The sequence below is a fragment of the Oncorhynchus mykiss genome, chromosome 25, assembly GCF_057628025.1.
Source record: "Oncorhynchus mykiss isolate SJ-2025 chromosome 25, ASM5762802v1, whole genome shotgun sequence".
In the NCBI taxonomy this organism is placed as follows: domain Eukaryota; kingdom Metazoa; phylum Chordata; class Actinopteri; order Salmoniformes; family Salmonidae; genus Oncorhynchus; species Oncorhynchus mykiss.
Genome location: NC_143046.1, coordinates 12,237,456 through 12,244,963, shown reverse-complemented (window position 1 = coordinate 12,244,963; position 7,508 = coordinate 12,237,456). Strand labels below are relative to the sequence as shown.

General features: G+C 44.6%; 1 long non-coding RNA gene across 1 annotated transcript in view; it reads left to right on the top strand.

Annotated features, from left to right (window-relative positions):
* The first annotated feature begins 5,440 nt into the window (after nt 1–5,440).
* LOC149971533 (uncharacterized) overlaps nt 5,441–7,508 on the top strand; it is a 62,056-nt gene continuing 59,988 nt past the window's right edge. The window contains exon 1 of the long non-coding RNA XR_016491760.1: nt 5,441–5,959. This is a non-coding gene — a long non-coding RNA (uncharacterized LOC149971533). The remainder of the gene's footprint in view (nt 5,960–7,508) is intronic.

The following is a 7,508-nucleotide window of genomic DNA, read 5'->3' as shown; positions in this document are numbered from 1 at the left end:
TTGAAAATCTTCCTCTGATTTGTCATCCAAAGGGTCCCAGCTATGACATGTAGTGTCGTTTTGTTAGCGAAAATCCTTCTTTATCCCAAAAATTCTGTTTAGTTGGGGCCATCGATGAGTAATCCTCGCCCCCCCAAAATAATTCTGGTTGCTTTATCTTTGGATTTTCTCCTACCATATCTATTGTGTTATAGTCTCCTACATTATTTTAACATTTCTACAAACTTCAAAGTGTTTTCTTTCCAATGGTACCCATTATATGCATATCCTGGCTTCAGGGCCTGGGAAACAGGCAGTTTACTTTGGGCATTTCAGTCAGGCGGAAAATTAGAAAAAAGGACCCTAGCCCTAACAAGTTAATGAGCATTTCTCCTTAGCCAAAACAAATCATCCACCTCACAGGTGTGGCATATCAATAAACTGATTAAACAGCACAATAATCACACAGGTGCATCTTGTGCTGTGGACAATAAAAGGCCACTTTAAAATGTGCAGATTTGTCATGCAACACAACGCTACAGATGTCTCAAGCGTTGAGGAAGCGTGCAATTGGCATGCTGACTGCAGGAATGTCCACCGGAGCTGCTGCCAGAAAACTGAATGTTCATTTCTCTACCATAAGCTTCCTACAACGTTGTTTTAGAGAATTTGGCAATACACAAGCCATGTGTAACCACTCCAGCCTAGGACCTCCCCATCTAGTTTCTTCACCTGAGGCATCATCGGAGGGATTTGCGGATTTGGTGATGAGGAGTATTTCTGTCTGTAATTAAAGCCCTTTTGTTGTGAAAAACTAATTCTGATTGGCTGGGCCTGGCTTAACGGTGGATGGGCCTGATGGCCAAGTGGGTGGGCCTTTGACCTCCTAAGGCCCACCCATGGCTAAGCCCCTGCCCCGTCATGTGAAATCCATAGATTAGAACCTAACACATTTATTTCAATGGACTTATTTCCATATATGAACAGTAACTCAGTAAACACTTTGAAATCTATATTTTTGTTCAGTATATGAATCCTCTGTGGAGAGAATGTGGAATATGGAGAGATCGTGGGTGTGGGTGTGTGTTTCTTGGCCCAAGCAAGTCTCTTCTTTTTATTGGTGTCCTTTAGTAGTGTTTTTTTTGTGCAGCAATTCAACCATGAAGACCTGATTCACGCAGTCTCCTCTGAGTAGTTGATGTTGAGATGTGTCTGTTACTTGAGCTCCGTGAAGCATTTATTTGACCTGCAATCTGAGGCTGGTAACTCTAATGAACTTATCCTCTGCAGCAGAGGTACCTCTGTTTCTTCCTTTCCTGTGGCGGTCCTCATGAGAGCCAGTTTCATCATAGAGCTTGATGGTTTTTGCGACTGCACTTGAATAAACTTTCGAAGTTCTTGGAATTTTCCGTATTGACTGACCTTCATGTCTTAAAGTGATGAAGGACTGTTGTTTATCCATGCTTATTTGAGCTGTTCTTGCCATAATATGAACTTGGTATTTTACCAAATAGGGCTATCTTCTGTATACCACCCCTAACTTGTCATAACACAACTGATTGGCTCAAAAGCATTAAGAAGGAAAGCAATTCCACAAATGAACTTTTAACATAGCACAACTGTTAATCATTTAAATGCATTCCAGGTCACTACCTCATGGCGTTGGTTGAGAGAATACCAAGAATGTGCAAAGCATTCATTAAGGCAAAGGGTGGCTGCTTTGAAGAATCTCAAATCTAAAATATATTTTGATTTGTTTAACACTTTTTTGGTTACAACATGATATCATGTGTGTTATTTCATAGTTTTGATGTCTTCACTATTATTCTATGATGTAGAAAATAGTTTAAAATAAAATAAAAAAAATGAATGAATGGAATGAGTAGGTGTGCCCAAACTTTGGACTGGTACTGTATTCAAATGATTTATCAAGGTTTTTTATTTTGAGTAAATTAGCAAGCATTTCAAAAAAAAAAAAAAACTTTTTTTGCTTCGTCATTATGGGGTATTGGGATGTCATTATGGGGTATTGTGATGTCATTATTCGGTATTGTGATGTCATTATGGGGTATTGTGTGTAGATTGATGAGGGGGAAACAATGTAATCTATTTTAGAATACGGCTGTAAAGTAACAAAATGTGGAAAAAGCCAAGGGGTCTGAATACTTTCCGAATGCGCTGTATGTAGGCCGTCATTCTAAATAAGAATTTGTTCTTAACTGACTTGCTTAGTTAAATAAAGTTAAATAAATGTTAAAAAAAAATGTTTTATAGAAAGACTATGTTCACATTAATACATGCATCAGACTGCACATCAGACAAACAGATTATGTTAACTGAATGCTTGAGGGACACGTGTTGCATACTTGAAATTACACGTTATCAGTATGCCTGGCATGTGTATGCATACTGGCATGTGTATGCATACTGGCATGTGTATGCATACTGGCATGTGTATGCATACTGGCATGTGTATGCTAAATCAATGTTTGAGACACAAGTAAAATGTTATCTCAAGATTTGTGGCTAAGAAACGGATGCTTTGATAATGTTCTGATACTAGACTTGTTCATGTTTTCAGGCTGAGTGAGAGATGATCTGAGACATGTTCATGTTTTCAGGCTGAGTGAGAGATGATCTGAGACATGTTTATGTTGTCAGGCTGAGTGAGAGATGGTCTGAGACATGTTTATGTTGTCAGGCTGAGTTAGAGATGGTCTGAGACATGTTTATGTTGTCAGGCTGAGTGAGAGATGGTCTGAGACATGTTTATGTTGTCAGGCTGAGTGAGAGATGCTTGTCAACAAACCTCTCAGAGAAGGATCACCCTGGTAACAACCATCCCTTTCTCCATCCCTCCCCTCTTTCATGCATTCATTTCTTCATTAATTCAATCAATCATTCATTTATTTATTCATTCTACTATTTTCCCCTTCCTTCCTTCCTTCCTCTCTTCCATCAGGCAGACAGCAGAACCATCTCATTCAGCACACACATGGAGGGAGGGAAAGAGTGAGAGAAGGGGAGAAAGGAAGAGTTAGAGAGATCTGATACATAGAGAGATCTGATATATAGAGATATCTGATATATAAAGAGATCTGATACATAGAGAGATCTGATATATAGAGAGATCTGATATATAGAGAGATCTGATATGTAGAGAGATCTGATACATAGAGAGATCTGATATATAGAGATCTGATATATAGAGAGATCCGATGTATAGAGAGATCTGATATATAGAGATATCTGATATATAGAGAGATCTGATATACAGAGAGATCTGATGTATTCTGTTGTGTTGAAGGACCAGGGAGCACAGGCTGCATACTAAACACCTCTCTCTCTCTCTCTCTCTCTCTCTCTCTCTCTCTCTCTCTCTCTCTCTCTCTATCTCTCTCTCTCTCTCTTCTACTTTCCCTCTCCTTACATCACAATCCTTAGTTTTTCCCTCTCTCTCTCACTCCGTCTTATCTGGTCTCTCTATCCATCTTTCCCTTTATTATTGTATGAATCATTGTTATTGGCAACAGTAGTCTGTGAGAGCTAAAGCATTATCATGGGCTAACACAGACAGAGATGATACAATAGGCCACAGAACTGCACTGAACTTGTCTACTAAAATGTAGTATTTGATCCCATCTCTCTCTCTATCTCTATCTCTCTCTGTCTCTCTATCTCTCTCTGTCTCTCTATCTCTATCTCTCTCTCTGTCTCTGTCTCTCTCTCTGTCTGTCTCTCTCTATGTCTCTCTCTCTCTCTCTGTCTCTCTCTCTCTCTCTCTCTCTCTGTCTCTCTCTCTCTCTGTCTCTCTCTCTCTCTCTCTGTGTGTCTCTCTCTCTCTCTGTGTCTCTCTCTCTTCCCCTCTCTCTCTCTCTCTCTCCCTCTCTCTCTCTCCTCTCTCTGAAGTCAAATGGCCCACCTGCCTGGAGGCTTTATGGAGGACTGCCACACTGCAGGAGCCCTCCCCTCCCCTCCCTCCCCTCCCCTCCCCTCCCCTCCCCTCCTCTCTGTGTGTGAGGTATATTTCCAGAGGGCAGTGGGAGAGGGAGCAGCCTCGTCTCATAGACTAGAAGTAAAATAACAAACAAAAATCTGGGACACTCATATTAGTATTATGTGTTACACTAGCCACCTGTTAGGAATTCATAACATATCTCCAACTTTATTTGGCCCCCAAGTTTTCAGATTAAAAAAATAATAATAATTTAGAATTTTCATTGTTGGCCATAAAAGACTGTAAAAACACCAGGATATCAGCTTCTATTGATTTTAATTTTAAAATATGTTCGCAAGTATTCCCATGCAGGCAATATGCAGTCTACACATGATTGGTGATGATGTTCTGGCCCCCGACCAAATTTTTTAGTTGATGATCCCACATCATCGGAATTGTAGTTTGAAACATATGATACCAATTTAACGCAAATGTCTAGCAACACATAGGTTGCGTGTTAAAATCTTATCACGGACAAGTTTTAGGGCCTCCGCAGTGGCGCAGCGGTCTAAGACACTGCTTGAGGCATCACTACAGACCCAGGTTTGATCCCAGGCTGTGTCACAACCGGCCGTAACCGGGAGACCCATGAGGCGGTGCACAATTGGCCCAGCGTCGTCTGGGTTAGGGGAGGGTTTGGCCGACCAGGATTTCCTTGTCACATCGTGCTTTAATAACTCCTTTTGGCGGGCCGGGGGCCTGCATGCTGACTTCAGTCATCAGCTGGATGGTGTTTCCTTTGACACATTGGTGCGGCTGGCTTCCGGGTTAAGTGAGCAGTCTGTCAAGAAGCAGTGTGGCTTGGCGGGGTCGTGTTTTGGAGGACGCATTGCTCTCGGCCTTTGCCTCTGACTGTAACTACCAATTGGATACCACCAAAAAGAGTAAAAGTACAAAATATTACAAAACAAGCATTTTTTAGCTGTATGGGCATGTCTGCCCAGGACTGTAAGGTGGATAGAGACATCACAGTTCTACTACGAGTTACACACACACCTCTGGTTATGACTGACTCATTTCCTGATTGATTGATGTCGATAGAGCAGGAGACAATGCTCTCTCTCTCTCTCTCTCTCTCTCTCTCTCTCTCTCCCTCTCCCGCTCTAGTTCCCTTTCCCTCTCTATCTCCCTCTCCAGCTCCCTCTCGCTCCCTCTCTCTATCTCCCGCTCCCTCTCGCTCCCTCTCTCTATCTCCCGCTCCCTCTCGCTCCCTCTCGCTCCCTCTCTCTATCTCCCGCTCCCTCTCGCTCCCTCTCTCTATCTCCCTCTCCAGCTCCCTCTCTCTATCTCCCTCTCCCTCTCGCTCCCTCTCTCTATCTCCCGCTCCTTCTCGCTCCCTCTCTCTATCTCCCTCTCCCGCTCCCTCTCTCTATCTCCCTCTCCCGCTCCCTCCCGCTCCCTCTCTCTATCTCCGTCTCTCTCTGCCTTTCCTGCTCTCCCTCCCCAGTGTTCTTGCTCCCTTTCTGGTGCACGCACTCTCTCTCTCACTCATCGCAGCCACAAGCAGCGGTCTCAGTAAGAGACAGGCAGGCAAGCAGACAGACAGGCAGAGCAGAGCCGGCACAGAGGGAGACTACGGGAGCCAGAGGAAACTCCACATGAGCGGCCAAGTAGTGAGCCTTATTCCGAGCAGCCACAGCCTCCCATTACCACCGGCTGCAGCCTGAAACGTATAGGAGGTGTTCCTGTTGTTAAACACCTCGTCCCTTCCCACAACACTCTGATCGCTGCATGACACTGTCACTGCTGCCAAAAGGCTGAAATGACCTGGGAGAGAGGGAGAGCTGTGGAGAGCCATTACGCTGGTCAGCTTACTGGGAGGACCCCCTGATTCTGATTCCCCCAACATCGCTACCTGAACCTGAACCAGACACGAGTCTGATCCGTTTGGCATCGGCAAGCCCAAATAGGAGGGCATGGTTGTTTAGAAGAGACGAGGGCTAGAGCCAGCGGCGGGAGAGAGCGAGACCATCACAGAGACAGGTAAGAGAGGGAGCTGGATCTGTTCAGTGGCTTTTCTAACCCCGTGTTCCATAAGGACAGGATATTAATGTACTAAATGTACAAATGTGAATGCTAGGGATCTGGGAAGCAGGGTTTGAAGATGATGCTATTTTCTATTTGGTTGAGTAATGAGTTTTTCCCCTTTTGGTTCAAATGCAGCTTGTTTGTGCGTGCGGCTATGCTGCATGGGCATTGATTTCATGGCAGGTTGGCAATTTGTTAAAGGAAATATGGCTAAAGAGCTCCATCTTTCTCTCTGTCCTTCTCTGCTCCAGGCGGAAGTGGTTTGATATTTATCAGACGTGCTTTAGGGTCTGGAAAATGTCACTAATGAAGGGAGACAGAGGGACAGAGAGGAACAGCGAGAGAGGGAGAGAGGGAGAGCGGGATAGAGAGGAACAGCAGGAGAGAGAGAGGGACAGCGAGAGAGGGAGAGAGGGAGAGCGAGAGAGGGAGAGAGGGAGAGCGGGATAGAGAGGGACAGCAGGAGAGAGAGGGACAGCGAGAGAGGGAGAGCAGGGTGAGTGATAGGAAGAGAGAGAAAAAAGAGATACTGAGAGAGAATAAAGTATGTAAGGGTGAGAAACAGTGAGAGGGAGCAAGAGAGCATGAGTCCACCAATCTCAGTCACAATACGAATGAGAACCCAGTGGCATATCTAAGCAGTGAACTGCAGCTCCTCAAACCAGAGGTCCTCTCCTTCTCTCAGGGCTTTTGTGTCTTTAACCATTCCATAGGTGTGCTACAGTATACTGGCTGATACTACTGTATACCTCTGTGGTTACCTTCCCATAGCTGGCTGATACTACTGTATATCTCTGCGGTTACCTTCCAGTAGCTGGCTGATACTACTGTATACTGGCTAATACTACTGTATATCTCTGTGTTTACCTTCCCGTAGCTGGCTGATACTAATGCATATAGAGTCATGTTGTTGTTCTGCTGGCTGAGGAGTGAGGGGGTCTTGCTGTGTTTTGGCCGTGCTTTATGGAGTGGAAGTTTAGAAGATTGATGATGCTGAAGCGCTAATGCTTTGGGGAGACTACAGAGTGGGTATGACCGGCAGGGTTGGTGGAGACATATTTCACAGCTTCTGGTCTAGGGCTGAGCCAAGCCATACCAAGCCGAGATGAGCTGAGAAGGGATAGGCAAGCTAGGAGCAGAGAGATGGAAGAACAGAAACAGACAGAGGATAGAAGCAAACCACAGAGGGATATGGAGTCATGCAGACTAGAAGTGAAGAAGAGGAGGGAAGAACGAAGGCTACGATCAGTCCTGACTAGAAGTGGAGAAGAGGAGGGAAGAACGAAGGCTATGATCAGTCCTGACTAGAAGTGAAGAAGAGGAGGGAAGAACGAAGGCTATGATCAGTCCTGACTAGAAGTGGAGAAGAGGAGGGAAGAACAAAGGCTATGATCAGTCCTGACTAGAAGTGAAGAAGAAGAGGAAGGAATGAAGGAAGGCTATGATCAGCCCAGACTAGAACTGAAGAAGAAGAGGAAGGAATGAAGGAAGGCTATGATCAGCC